Genomic DNA, 15,000 nt, shown 5'->3' with positions numbered 1-15,000 from the left:
GCCCTCTCTCTCCTCTCTCCTCCATAGTGAACCGAGCCCTCTCTCTCCTCTCTCCTCCATAGTGATCCCAGCCCTCCATTTCCTCCATAGTTAACCCAGCCCTCTCTCTCCTCCATAGTGAACCCATACTATCTCTCCTCTCTCCTCCCTAGTGAACCCAGCCCTCTCTCTCCTCTCTCATCCATAGTGAACCCAGCCCTCCCTCTCCTCTCTCCTCCATAGTGAACCCAGCCCCCTCTCTCCTCCATAGTGAACCCAGCCCCCTCTCTCCTCTCTCCTCCATAGTGAACACAGCCCTCTCTCTCCTCTCCTCCAGAGTGATCCCTCCTCCAGTTCCTCCATAGTTAACCCAGACCTCTCTCTCCTCCATAGTGAACCCAGCCCTATCTCTCCTCTCTCCTCCCTAGTGAACCCAGCCCCCTCTCTCTCCTCCATAGTGAACCCAGCCCCCTCTCTCTCCTCCATAGTGAACCCAGCACTCTCTCTCTCTCTCTCCTCCATAGTGAACCCAGCCCCCTCTCTCCTCTCTCCTCCAGTTCCTCCATAGTTAACCCAGACCTCTCTCTCCTCCATAGTGAACCCAGCCCTATCTCTCCTCTCTCCTCCCTAGTGAACCCAGCCCCTCTCTCCTCCATAGTGAACCCAGCCCTCTCTCTCCTCCATAGTGAACCCAGCACTCTCTCTCCTCTCTCCTCCATAGTGAACCCAGCCCTCTCTCTCCTCTCTCCTCCATAGTGAACCCAGCTCTCCCTCTCCTCTCTCCTCCATAGTGAACCCAGCCCCCTCTCTCCTCTCTCCTCCATAGTGAACACAGCCCTCTCTCTCCTCCTCTCTCCTCCAGAGTGATCCCAGCCCTCTCTCTCCTCCATAGTGAACCCAGCCCAATCTCTCCTCCATAGTGAACCCAGCCCTCTCTCCCTCTCTCCTCCATAGTGAACCCAGCCCTCTCTCTCCTCCATAGTGAACCCAGCCCTCTCTCTCCTCTCGCCTCCAAAGTGAACCCAGCCCTCTCTCTCCTCTCGCCTCCAAAGTGAACCCAGCCCCTCTCTCCTCTCACCTCCATAGTGAACCCAGCCCTCTCTCTCCTCTCGCCTCCATAGTGAACCCAGCCCTCTCTCTCCTCTCTCCTCCATAGTGAACCCAGCCCTCTCTCTCCTCTCTCCTCCATAGTGAACCCAGCCCTCTCTCTCCTCTCTCCTCCATAGTGAACCCAGCCCTCTCTCCCCTCTCGCCTCCATAATGAACACAACTCTCTTTCCTCTTATCCTACCATGAAAAACACCCAAAGACATGAGTCACTGCTATTTATAGGAAGAGGACAGAGAAATGGGGGAACGGGGGAGTGGTGGAATGGTGAATGGAGGAAAATGATGAAACAGAGAAGCTGAATGTAATTATTGGGAGTTAAAGGGATGTACACTGCAGTGTATTCTCTTATTTTTCAAGACCGGACAAAATAGCGTGTGACAAAAAAAGCCAAAATAGATATCATATGGATATATATAAATACATTTTATATATATATATATATATATATATATATATATATATATATATATATATATATATATATATATATATCAATACATTTTAATATATATATAAATACATTTTTTTAATATATATATATATATATATATATATATATACATTTTAATATAGATATACAGTGCCTTGCGAAAGTATTCGGCCCCCTTGAACTTTGTGACCTTTTGCCACATTTCAGGCTTCAAACATAAAGATATAAAACTGTATTTTTTGTGAAGAATCAACAAGTGGGACACAATCATGAAGTGGAACGACTTTTTATTGGCTATTTCAAACTTTTTTAACAAATCAAAAACTGAAAAATTGGGCGTGCAAAATTATTCAGCCCCTTAAGTTAATACTTTGTAGCGCCACCTTTTGCTGCGATTACAGCTGTAAGTCGCTTGGGGTATGTCTCTATCAGTTTTGCACATCGAGAGACTGACATTTTTTCCCATTCCTCCTTGCAAAACAGCTCGAGCTCAGTGAGGTTGGATGGAGAGCATTTGTGAACAGCAGTTTTCAGTTCTTTCCACAGATTCTCGATTGGATTCAGGTCTGGACTTTGACTTGGCCATTCTAACACCTGGATATGTTTATTTTTGAACCATTCCATTGTAGATTTTGCTTTATGTTTTGGATCATTGTCTTGTTGGAAGACAAATCTCCATCCCAGTCTCAGGTCTTTTGCAGACTCCATCAGGTTTTCTTCCAGAATGGTCCTGTATTTGGCTCCATCCATCTTCCCATCAATTTTAACCATCTTCCCTGTCCCTGCTGAAGAAAAGCAGGCCCAAACCATGATGCTGCCACCACCATGTTTGACAGTGGGGATGGTGTGTTCAGGGTGATGAGCTGTGTTGCTTTTACGCCAAACATAACGTTTTGCATTGTTGCCAAAAAGTTCAATTTTGGTTTCATCTGACCAGAGCACCTTCTTCCACATGTTTGGTGTGTCTCCCAGGTGGCTGGTGGCAAACTTTAAACTACACTTTTTATGGATATCTTTAAGAAATGGCTTTCTTCTTGCCACTCTTCCATAAAGGCCAGATTTGTGCAATATACGACTGATTGTTGTCCTATGGACAGAGTCTCCCACCTCAGCTGTAGATCTCTGCAGTTCATCCAGAGTGATCATGGGCCTCTTGGCTGCATCTCTGATCAGTCTTCTCCTTGTATGAGCTGAAAGTTTAGAGGGACGGCCAGGTCTTGGTAGATTTGCAGTGGTCTGATACTCCTTCCATTTCAATATTATCGCTTGCACAGTGCTCCTCGGGATGTTTAAAGCTTGGGAAATCTTTTTGTATCCAAATCCGTCTTTAAACTTCTTCACAACAGTATCTCGGACCTGCCTGGTGTGTTCCTTGTTCTTCGTGATGCTCTCTGCGCTTTTTACGGACCTCTGAGACTATCACAGTGCAGGTGCATTTATACGGAGACTTGATTACACACAGGTGGATTGTATTTATCATCATTAGTCATTTAGGTCAACATTGGATCATTCAGAGATCCTCACTGAACTTCTGGAGAGAGTTTGCTGCACTGAAAGTAAAGGGGCTGAATAATTTTGCACGCCCAATTTTTCAGTTTTTGATTTGTTAAAAAAGTTTGAAATATCCAATAAATGTCGTTCCACTTCATGATTGTGTCCCACTTGTTGTTGATTCTTCACAAAAAAATACAGTTTTATATCTTTATGTTTGAAGCCTGAAATGTGGCAAAAGGTCGCAAAGTTCAAGGGGGCCGAATACTTTCGCAAGGCACTGTATATAAATACATTTTAATATAGATATATATAAATACATTTTAATATAGATATATATAAATACATTTTAATATGGATATATATAAATACATTTTAATAGCCAGCATCATTGTGAAAGCCATTACAAGGGGTTCATAACCATAAACTGTAGGAAGGTCATAATGCATTATAACCGCCTCATAATGCATTATAACTGCCTCATAATGCATTATAACTGCCTCATAATGCATTATAACTGCCTTATAACTGCCTCATAATGCATTATAACTGCCTCATAATGCATTATAACTGCCTTATAACTGCCTCATAATGCATTATAACTGCCTCATAATGCATTATAACTGCCTCATAATGCATTATAACTGCCTCATAATGCATTATAACTGCCTCATAATTCATTATAACTGTTAGCTATAAGTAGTGTTTAACTTGTGTTTCTGTCTGTAGCACTAGATGTGTAGGTCAATTAGCCTGGCTACCCAGACTCATTGTTTCCGGCCAAAGGCCACGCTAACAGACGTTAGTTTGAGTCTGGATAGGAGTACTTCCCCAACAAACACATTCTAACAGTTCTGTTTGGTCCCAAACACTGATGGGCTGGGCCTGAGCCAGAATTGTCTTTGGCTTTGATACTCTGATTGGTTAGAGATGATCCAACTGCTGATGACTTTTGTACAACACCCTTCAAAGATGGCAGTCTCAGACTGAAGTATGTAACGATTATAGAGCATCGGAATAATTCAGTATGAATCATCATGCAACAGGTAACTACTTTAGAATCCATTATTTACCACCCAATCTGCTATCTGAAACTATCAGAGAGACAAGACAGAGAGACAGACAAAACAATACAGACCGACAAGACAATGCAGACTGACAAGACAATGCAGACCGACAAGACAGAGAGATAGACAAGACAATGCAGACCGACAAGACAATGCAGACCAGCAAGACAATGCAGACTGACAAGACAATGCAGACCGACAAGACAGAGAGATAGACAAGACAATGCAGACCGACAAGACAATGCAGAGACAAGACAGCAAGACAATGCAGACTGACAAGACAATGCAGACCGACAAGACAGAGAGACAGACAAGACAATGCAGACCGACAAGACAATGCAGACTGAGAAGACAATGCAGACCGGCAAGACAATGCAGACCGACAAGACAAGACAGGGCAAGGTAAGCTCTCTACAGTCAAATCTGTGTGTGTGTGTGTGTGTGTGTTTGTGTGTTGGGTGTGTTGTGTGTGTGTGTTGTGTGTGTTGTGTGTGTGTGTGTTGTGTTGTGTGTGTGTGTTGTGTTGTGTGTGTGCGTTGTGTGTTGTGTGTGTGTGTGTTGTGTGTTGTGTGTGTTGTGTGTTGTGTGTGTGTGTGTTGTATGTTGTGTGTGTGTGTGTGTGTGTGTGTTGTGCGTTGTGTGTGTGTATGTGTGTGTCTGTTGTGTGGTGTGTGTGTGTGTATGTGTGCCTGTTGTGTGTGTGTGTGTGTGTTGTGTGTGCATATATAAGCTCTGCAAATAGGAAGTAATAACAAGCTATGTGATTGCACTGCTAACTCATTCTGACTCACTTCTACATACGCACATGAGAAAAAGAGAGTGTGACAGAGAGAGAGAGAGAGAGAGAGAGAGCGAGAGATAAGGTAGACAGAGAGATATACGAGTCTACGCCTTCACTATGGTGAATCACTAAAACAATACAGAAATACACTACGGAAAAAGAAGGAACAGCATGTCAGAAATCAGCTCAATGCAATTGAAGAATCCATAGACTCTAACCACTTCTGGGAAAATTGGAAAACACTAAACAAACAACAACACAAAGAATTATCTATCCAAAATGGAGATGTATGGGTAAACCAATTCTCCAATCTTTTTGGCTCTATAACAAAGAACAAAGAGCAAAAACATATACATGATCAAATACAGATCTTAGAATCAACTATTAAAGACTACCAGAACCCACTGGATTCTCCAATTACATTGAAAGAGTTACAGGACAAAATAAAAACCCTCCAACCCAAAAAGGCCTGTGGTGTTGATGGTATCCTCAATGAAATGATCAAATATACAGACAACAAATTCCAATTGGCTATACTAAAACTCTTTAACATCATACTTAGCTCTGGCATCTTCCCCAATATTTGGAACCAAGGACTGATCCCCCCAATCCACAAAAGTGGAGACAAATTTGACCCCAATAACTACCGTGGAATATGTGTCAACAGTAACCTTGGGAAAATCCTCTGCATTATTATTAACAGCAGACTCGTACATTTCCTCAATGAAAACAATGTACTGAGCAAATGTCAAATTGGCTTTTTACCAAATTACCGTACAACAGACCATGTATTCACCCTGCACACCCTAATTGACAACCAAATAAACCAAAACAAAGGCAAAGTCTTCTCATGCTTTGTTGATTTCAAAAAAGCCTTCGACTCAATCTGGCATGAGGGTCTGCTATACAAACTGATGGAAAGAGGTGTTGGGGGTAAAACATACGACATTATAAAATCCATGTACACAAACAACAAGTGTGCGGTTAAAATTGGCAAAAACACACACATTTCTTCACACAGGGTCGTGGGGTTAGACAGGGATGCAGCTTAAGTCCCACCCTCTTCAACATATATATCAACGAATTGGCGCGGGCACTAGAAGAGTCTGCAGCACCCGGCCTCCCCTGCTAGAATCCGAAGTCAAATGTCTGCTGTTTGCTGATGATCTGGTGCTTCTGTCACCAACCAAGGAGGGCCTACAGCAGCACCTAGATCTTATGCACAGATTCTGTCAGACCTGGGCCCTGACAGTAAATCTCAGTAAGACCAAAATAATGGTGTTCCAAAAAGGTCCAGTCACCAGGACCACAAATACAAATTCCATCTACACACTGTTGCCCTAGAGCACACAAAAACTATACATACCTTGGCCTAAACATCAGCACCACAGGTAACTTCCACAAAGCTGTGAACGATCTGAGAGACAAGGCAAGAAGGGCATTCTATGCCATCAAAAGAAACATAAATTTCAACATACCAATTAGGATTTGGCTAAAAATACTTGAATCAGTCATAGAGCCCATTGCCCTTTATGGTTGTGAGGTCTGGGGTCCGCTCACCAACCAAGACTTCACAAAATGGGACAAACACCAAATTGAGACTCTGCACGCAGAATTCTGCAAAAATATCCTCCGTGTACAACGTAGAACACCAAATAATGCATGCAGAGCAGAATTAGGCCGATACCCACTAATTATCAAAATCCAGAAAAGAGCTGTTAAATTCTACAACCACCTAAAAGGAAGCGATTCACAAACCTTCCATAACAAAGCCATCACCTACAGAGAGATGAACCTGGAGAAGAGTCCCTAAGCAAGCTGGTCCTGGGGCTCTGTTCACAAACACACACTACAGAGCCCCAGGACAGCAGCACAATTAGACCCAACCAAATCATGAGAAAACAAAAAGATAACTACTTAACACATTGGAAAGAATTAACAAAAAAACAGAGCAAACTAGAATGCTATTTGGCCCTACACAGAGAGTACACAGCGGCAGAATACCTGACCACTGTGACTGACCCAAAATTAAGGAAAGCTTTGACTATGTACAGACTCAGTGAGCATAGCCTTGCTATTGAGAAAGGCCGCCGTAGGCAGACATGGCTCTCAAGAGAAGACAGGCTATGTGCTCACTGCCAACAAAATGAGGTGGAAACTGAGCTGCACTTCCTAACCTCCTGCCCAATGTATGACCATATTAGAGAGACATATTTCCCACAAATTACACATATCCACAAAGAATTCGAAAACAAATCCAATTTTGAAAAACTCCCATATCTACTGGGTGAAATTCCACAGTGTGCCATCACAGCAGCAAGATTTGTGACCTGTTGCCACGAGAAAAGGGCAACCAGTGAAGAACAAACACCATTGTAAATACACCCATATTTATGCTTATTTATTTGATCTTGTGTCCTTTAACCATTTGTACATTGTTAAAACACTGTATATATATATAATATGACATTTGTAATGTCTTTACTGTTTTGAAACCTCTGTATGTGTAATGTTTACTGTTAATTTTTGTTGTTTTTCACTTTATATATTCACTTTGTATGTTGTCTACCTCACTTGCTTTGGCAATGTTAACACATGTTTCCCATGCCAATAAAGCCCTTGAATTGAATTGAAATTGAATTGAGTGAGAGAGAGAGTGAGAGAGAGTTAGATAGAGAGAGTTAGAGAGAGAGTTAGATAGAGAGAGAGAGTTAGAGAGAGAGAAAGAGAGTTAGAGAGAGAGAGAGAGTTAGAGAGAGAGTTAGATAGAGAGAGAGAGAGAGTTAGAGAGAGAGAGAGAGTTAGATATATATATTCACTTTGTATGTTGTCTACCTCACTTGCTTTGGCAATGTTAACAGATGTTTCCCATGCCAATAAAGCCCTTGAATTGAATTGAATTGAATTGAGATAAGGTGGGCAGAGAGATAAGGTGGACAGAGAGATAAGGTGGACAGAGAGATAAAAAGGGAGAGAGAGTAATTGAGTGAGTGATATATAGAGAAAGAGAGAGGAGAATAGATAATATTGCATGTACCTATAGGAGGAAGATGAGTAATGTATGGCTGGTGATGGAGGAGGAGATAAAAGAACGTGATTGGAGGAGAAAGGAGAAGGGGAGGAGAAAGGAAGAGTGAGCGTGTAGGTATGTGAGGAGAAGTGTGTAAGCAGCGTAACATGCTAGTGACTCATCTTCTGCCTGAGCAGCAGGAAGAAGATGAGTCATGTATTTCCAATTTCTTTAATGAAGTCTGGGTTCCTGCTCTTAGGCCAAAGAGCGATAAAGCGAGAGAAAGCAAGAGAGTGAAGAGAGAGGGAGAGAGAATAGAGAGAAGAGAGAGAGAAGAGAGGGAGAGAGAGAGAGAGAAAGAGAGAGAGAGGGGACAGACAGACAGACAGACAGACAGACAGACAGACAGACAGACAGACAGACAGACAGACAGACAGACAGACAGACAGACAGACAGACAGACAGACAGACAGACAGACAGACAGACAGACAGACAGACAGACAGACAGACAGACAGACAGACAGACAGACAGACAGACAGACAGACAGACAGACATACAGGTGAGCGAGAGTTGAGCGAGAGGTGGTGCGAGAGCGTAAACCAAGCGAAAACATCAGACACTATGAAACACAACACTTTTACTATCTCATCCTGGAACACACAAGGTCTGAGGTCATCTGCCTTTGGCCTAAAGAGCATAAACTGAGACTTCATCAAATAAATATCCCCCCAATAGAATCCCCATACTTTAATGAAGACAGCTTCTCCATCCTGGAGGCGGAGATCAACCATTTACAGGCTCAGGGACATGTACTAGTCTGTGGCAAACTAAATGCCAGAACTGGACAATAACCTGACACCCTCGGCACACAGGGGGACAAACACCTACCTGCAGGTGACAGCATTCCCTCCCCCATATGCCCCCCTAGACACAACTACGACAACATAACCAACAAAAACGGGTCACAACTCCTGCAGCTCTGTCGCACATATGTACATAGTCAATAGTAGGCTTCGAGGGGACTCCTACGGTAGGTACACCTATAGCTCATCTCTTGGCAGTAGTACTGTAGACTATTTTATCACTGACCTCAACCCAGATTCTCTCAGAGCGTTCATAGTCAGCCCACTGACACCCCTATCAGATCACAGCAAAATCACAGTCTACTTGAACAGAGCAATACTCAAATCATGAGACACCAAAGCCATAAGGAACTGAGTAATATTAAGAAATGCTATAGAATACTATGGTGGAGCAGTGATCTACTGGTGAGGAGTCAGGTTGTGATCTACTGGTGAGGAGTCAGGTGCAGGAGAGGGTTGTGATCTACTGGTGAGGAGTCAGGTGCAGGAGAGGGTTGTGATCTACTGGTGAGGAGTCAGGTGCAGGAGAGGGTTGTGATCTACTGGTGAGGAGTCAGGTGCAGGAGAGGGTTGTGATCTACTGGTGAGGAGTCAGGTGCAGGAGAGGGTTGTGATCTACTGGTGAGGAGTCAGGTGCAGGTTGTGATCTACTGGTGAGGAGTCAGGTGCAGGAGAGGGTTGTGATCTACTGGTGAGGAGTCAGGTGCAGGAGAGGGTTGTGATCTACTGGTGAGGAGTCAGGTGCAGGAGAGGGTTGTGATCTACTGGTGAGGAGTCAGGTGCAGGAGAGGGTTGTGATCTACTGGTGAGGTCAGGTCAGGTTGTGGTCTACTGGTGAGAGTCAGGTCAGGTTGTGATCTACTGGTGAGGAGTCAGGTGCAGGAGAGGGTTGTGATCTACTGGTGAGGAGTCAGGTGCAGGAGAGGGTTGTGATCTACTGGTGAGGAGTCAGGTGCAGGAGAGGGTTGTGATCTACTGGTGAGGAGTCAGGTGCAGGAGAGGGTTGTGATCTACTGGTGAGGAGTCAGGTGCAGGAGAGGGTTGTGATCTACTGGTGAGGAGTCAGGTGCAGGAGAGGGTTGTGATCTACTTTTGAGCAGTCAGGTGCAGGAGAGGGTTGTGATCTACTGGTGAGGAGTCAGGTGCAGGAGAGGGTTGTGATCTACTGGTGAGGAGTCAGGTGCAGGAGAGGGTTGTGATCTACTGGTGGAGGAGTCAGGTGCAGGAGAGGGTTGTGATCTACTGGTGAGGAGTCAGGTGCAGGAGAGGGTTGTGATCTACTGGTGGAGGAGTCAGGTGCAGGAGAGGGTTGTGATCTACTGGTGGAGGAGTCAGGTGCAGGAGAGGGTTGTGATCTACTGGTGGAGAAGTCAGGTGCAGGAGAGGGTTGTGATCTACTGGTGAGGAGTCAGGTGCAGGAGAGGGTTGTGATCTACTGGTGAGGAGTCAGGTGCAGGAGAGCAGAGAGTGAACACGCGCAGACTTTATTTAGGCAGGAGAAACCAACAGACGGACGCCACCGCGTCAAAACCTCCAGCCAAAAGGTAAAACGTGCAAGGCGCGAAACAGTCACAGAAATAAATGTTTAACAATTAAACATCCTATGTGAAATACCACAGGAATAAATACATGCAGTGTGATTGGGGAATGAAAACCAGGTGTGCAGGGAACAAGACAAAACAAATGGTTACATGAGAAATGGAGCGGCGATGGCTAGAAAGCCGGTGACGTCGACCGCCGAACGAACAAGGAGAGGAGCCGACTTCGGAGGAAGTCTGAAATCAGCTCAATGTAAGTAAAGAAAGAACTGGCCTTAAATAAAAGTGAAACATTTAAAAAAAAAATTAAGAATCCATATAATCTAATCTGGGAAAATTGGAGAAAACAAAACAGAAAACACGAAGAATTGTCTATCTAAAATGGAGATGTATGGGTAAACCACTTCTCCATTCTTTTTGGCTCTTTAACAAAGAACAAATCACAAAAACATATACATGATCAAATTCAAATCTTAGAATCAACTATTAAAGACGACCAGAACCCACTGGATTCTCTAATTACATTGAATGAACAACAGGATAAAATACAACCTCTTCTAACCCAAAAAGACCTGTGGTGTTGATGGCATCCTCAATGAAATTATCAAATATATAGACCACAATTCCAATTGCTATACTAAAACTCTTTCACATCATCCTGAGCTCTGGCATCTTCCCCAATATTTGGAACCAAGGACTGATCACCCCAATTCACAAAAGTGGAGACAAATTTGACCCCAATAACTACCGTGGGATATGCATCAACAGCAACCTTGGAAAAATCCTCAGCAGACTTGTACATTTCCTCAGTGAAAACAATGTACTAAGCAAATGTCAAATTGGCTTTTTACCAAATGATCGTATGACAGACCATGTATTCACCCTGTACACCCTAATTGACAAACAAACCAAAATAAAGGCAAAGTCTTCTTATGCTTTGTTGATTTCAAAAAAGTGTTTGACTAAATTTGGCATTAGGTTCTTGGAAAGCAGTTTTGGGGAAAAAACATACGACATTATAAAATCCATGTACATAAACAACAAGTGTGCAGTAAAATTGTAAAAAAACAAACATTTCTTTCCACAGGTCCATGCAGCTTGAGCCCCACCCTCTTCAACATTCAAATGTATTAAGATAAAAAAAAATGAAATAGCACAGTTACGTAAGTATTCAGACCCTTTACTCAGTACTTTGTTGAAGCTCCTTTGGCAGCGATTATAGCCTTGAGTCTTCTTGGGTATGACACTACAAGCTTGGTACATGGTTAGATGGGAGTGTCACTGCACAGCTATTTTCAGGTCTATCCAGAGATGTTCGATCAGGTTTAAGTCCGGGCTCTGCCTAGGCCACTCAAGGACATTCAGAGACCTGTCCCAAAGCCACTCCTGCGTTATCTTGGCGGTGAGCTTAGGGTCGTTGTCCTATTGGAAGGGGAACCTTTGCCCCAGTCTAAAATCTGGAGCCAGTTATCATCAAGGGTCTCTCTGTACTTTGCTCCGCCCATGTTTCCCTTGATCCTGACTAGTCTCCCAGATGCTGCAGCTGAAAAAACATCCCTTCAGCATGACGCTGCCACCACCATGCTTCACCATAGGAATGGTGCCAGGTTTCCTCCAGACGTGAAACTTGGCAATCAGGCCAAAGAGTTCAATCTTGGTTTCATCAGACCAGACATTCTTGTTTCTCATGGTCTGAGAGTTCATTAGGTGCCTTTTGACAAACTCCAAGTGGGCTTTCATGTGCCTTTTACTGAGGAGTGGCTTCCGTTTGTCAATCCTACCATAAAGGCCTGATTGGTGGAGTGCTACAGAGATGGTTGTCCTTCTGGAAGTTTCTCCCATCTCCACAGAGGAACTCTGGAGCTCTGTCAGAGTGACCATCGGGTTCTTGGCCACCTCCCTGACCAAGGACCTTCTCCCCCGATATCCTACTGAGTGGCGCAGCATTCTAAGACATTGCAATACTTGAGCCAACACAACAGACCCAGGTTCGATCCCGGGCTGTGTCTCGACCGGCCGTGACTGGGAGTCCCACAGGGTGGTGCACAATTGGCCCAGCGTCATCTGGGTTAGGGGAGGCCACTGTGTTCTTGGGAACCTTCAATGCTGCAGAAATATTTTGGTGCCCTGCACCACTTTACCAAGATTAACACAATCATGTCTCCGAGCTCTACAGAAAATTCCTTCAAACTCATGGCTTGGTTTTTACTCTGAGGTCATCTGCCTTTGGCACTGCCAACTGTGGGACCTTGATATAGACAGCTGTGTGCCTTTCCAAATCATGTCCAATCAATTCAATTTACCACAAGTGGTGTTACGTGCGCCCCTTGGTGGAGGGAATGCAACACCCCGCTACAACTCAACTCCTCAAGTGAAAGAAGTATGTGATTGTAGGTGGAGTGAAAGAGGTTTGTGATTGTAGGTGGAGTGAAAGAGGTCTTATCTAGTGCATAGACAGAGTACATACTACGGGTATGTCATGACGTTGGCCTGTTGGGGGAGGTTTATGACCCCCATAAATACCCCCCACCCCCCCGTTCCACTCTCTCTACTCTATAGAGTTGACTCTTGAAACGCCCTTTGTCAGCATAGAGATTCTGGAAACATCAAAAGGTGGGAAACGGAACCATATTTCGGTAATCCAACCAGTTGAAAATATGCGTTGGTACTTGATTGCTGATTACTGATGATAGGACGACATAAACTGTATCTTGGAAAATCTACACATTCTAGTTATCAGATTCACATGGAATTGTTGTGCAATTTAAATGTTTAAATATGAAACTATTTGCGAAAAGATGAAAAAAAAATGTATTTTTTAGCTTCTAGAACAGTTTGTCATAAGAACACACTCTGCTCACCTAGAGGCCCAAGTGAACAGACATGAGTTGTAAACTATGAAACACGCCCTTCTTTCACCACTATATAAACCGTTGACGAAAATTCTAATTCCTGTTCCAATGACGTGAGGACTTGCGGTCCCTATGTTAAAAAGGACAAGGTCACCAACAGAACTAAGCCAACCTCAGCGTGAGCTCTGGTTGAACGACAAGAACCTAACGAAATTAGCATCGAATTTCAATGTGAAGATGATGATCCACAAGCCGAAAGGATGCATTTCGACTATACCAGCCAGAATATAGCATGAGCTGAAAGTATGGCAACTTGGTATGAACTTTGAACCCTTATTCACTAAAGAAGTTATACCTCCTAGCCATTGCGTTAGCGCAGCAACTGTAGGGTGTGTTAGGAGAGGACGGACAGAGTAACACGACGACGGTACTACCAAGTATCCGTTCTACCACCAGACGTTCTGCAAAGGACAACGGCCTCCCATCTACGACCAACCGATCGAAGCGCAGCTCAGAGTTAATATTCATTGCATTTTCCTTTTCCAAATGGGCGGTTATTTAGAAAGCATAAAATTCTACGACCAGATAGAGACACAAAATCTTTTTGTTCCTCAGTTTTCCCACGCTTTCATTCAAAACCCAACCCCCTTTCTTTGTGTAACCAGCCGTCATATCTGTTCCGTCCGCTTAGGACGTTTTCCTTTATGACATCATTTCTAATCAATGTATGATCCATTCTGTGTAGATATAATTCTGTGTGATTATTTAGGCATTTAGTAAATAAATAATTAAACCAAATGTTGTATTGCTGATTCAACTTGTTAGCCAGGGTTCGTGAAGACAAACCAAGAATTTACAACTTTCAGATGAGACTGAAATAAGGTGACGATTAATATTGACTGCTATTGATGTAAAATATTATTCGGTCTTTAAGAGTATACTTGTTATGGCTGCAATCCCGTTAACGGGATAATTGTCATCAACAACCGCTGAATTGCATAGAGCCACATTCCAAAAATATTACAACAAATATTTATATTCATGAAATCACAAGTGCAATATAGGAAAACACAGCTTAGCCTTTTGTTAATCCACCTGTCGTGTCAGATTCTGAAAATATGCTTTACAGCGAAAGCAATCCAAGCGTTGGTGTAAGTTTATCGATTGCTCGACAAAACATGATGTACCCTTAGCATTAAGTAGCTTGCATCAAGTAGCTTGGTCACAAAAATCAGAAAAGCAATCAGATTAATTGTTTACCTTTGATGATCTTCAATGCAGACAAATTCGAAATAGTTTCCGTAATGTCTACAGAAACATGTCAAACGTTTTTTATAATCAATCCTCAGGTTGTTTTTAAAATATATAATCGATAATATCAACTGCAACTGTATTTTTTAGTAGGAGAGGGGAAAGCAATGGCAGCATCTTGTTGTGGGGGTGCTTTGCTACAGGAGGGACTGGTGCACTTCACAAAATAGATGACATCTTGAGGCAGGAAAATTACGTGGATATTATGAAGCAACATCTCAAGAGATCAAGAGAAGTTAAAGCTTGGTCACAAATGGGTCTTCCAAATGGACAATGACCCCAAGCATAATTCCATAGTTCTGGCAAAATGGTTTAAGCACAACAAAGTCAAGATATTGGAGTGGCCATCGCCAAAGCCCTGATCTCAATCCTATAGCAAATGTGTGCGCAGAACTGAAAAGGCGTGTACGAGCAAGGAGGCCTACAAACCTGACTCAGTTACACCAGCTCTGTCAGGAGGAATGGTCCAAAATTCACCCAACTTATTGTGGGAAGCTTGTGGAAGGCCACCTGAAATGTTTGACCCAAGTAAAACTATTTAAAGGCAATGCTACCAAATATGAATT

The 15,000-nt window shown here is 43.3% G+C and overlaps 1 protein-coding gene across 3 annotated transcripts in view; it reads right to left on the bottom strand.

Annotated features, from left to right (window-relative positions):
* The window catches only part of LOC112225676 (receptor-type tyrosine-protein phosphatase-like N), an 84,186-nt gene that overhangs the window by 49,470 nt on the left and 19,716 nt on the right, over window positions 1-15,000 (bottom strand). The window lies entirely within an intron of this gene.

Source organism: Oncorhynchus tshawytscha, linkage group LG26 (genome assembly GCF_018296145.1).
Source record: "Oncorhynchus tshawytscha isolate Ot180627B linkage group LG26, Otsh_v2.0, whole genome shotgun sequence".
Taxonomy (NCBI): Eukaryota; Metazoa; Chordata; class Actinopteri; order Salmoniformes; family Salmonidae; genus Oncorhynchus; species Oncorhynchus tshawytscha.
This window is presented reverse-complemented; position numbering and strand designations above follow the sequence as displayed.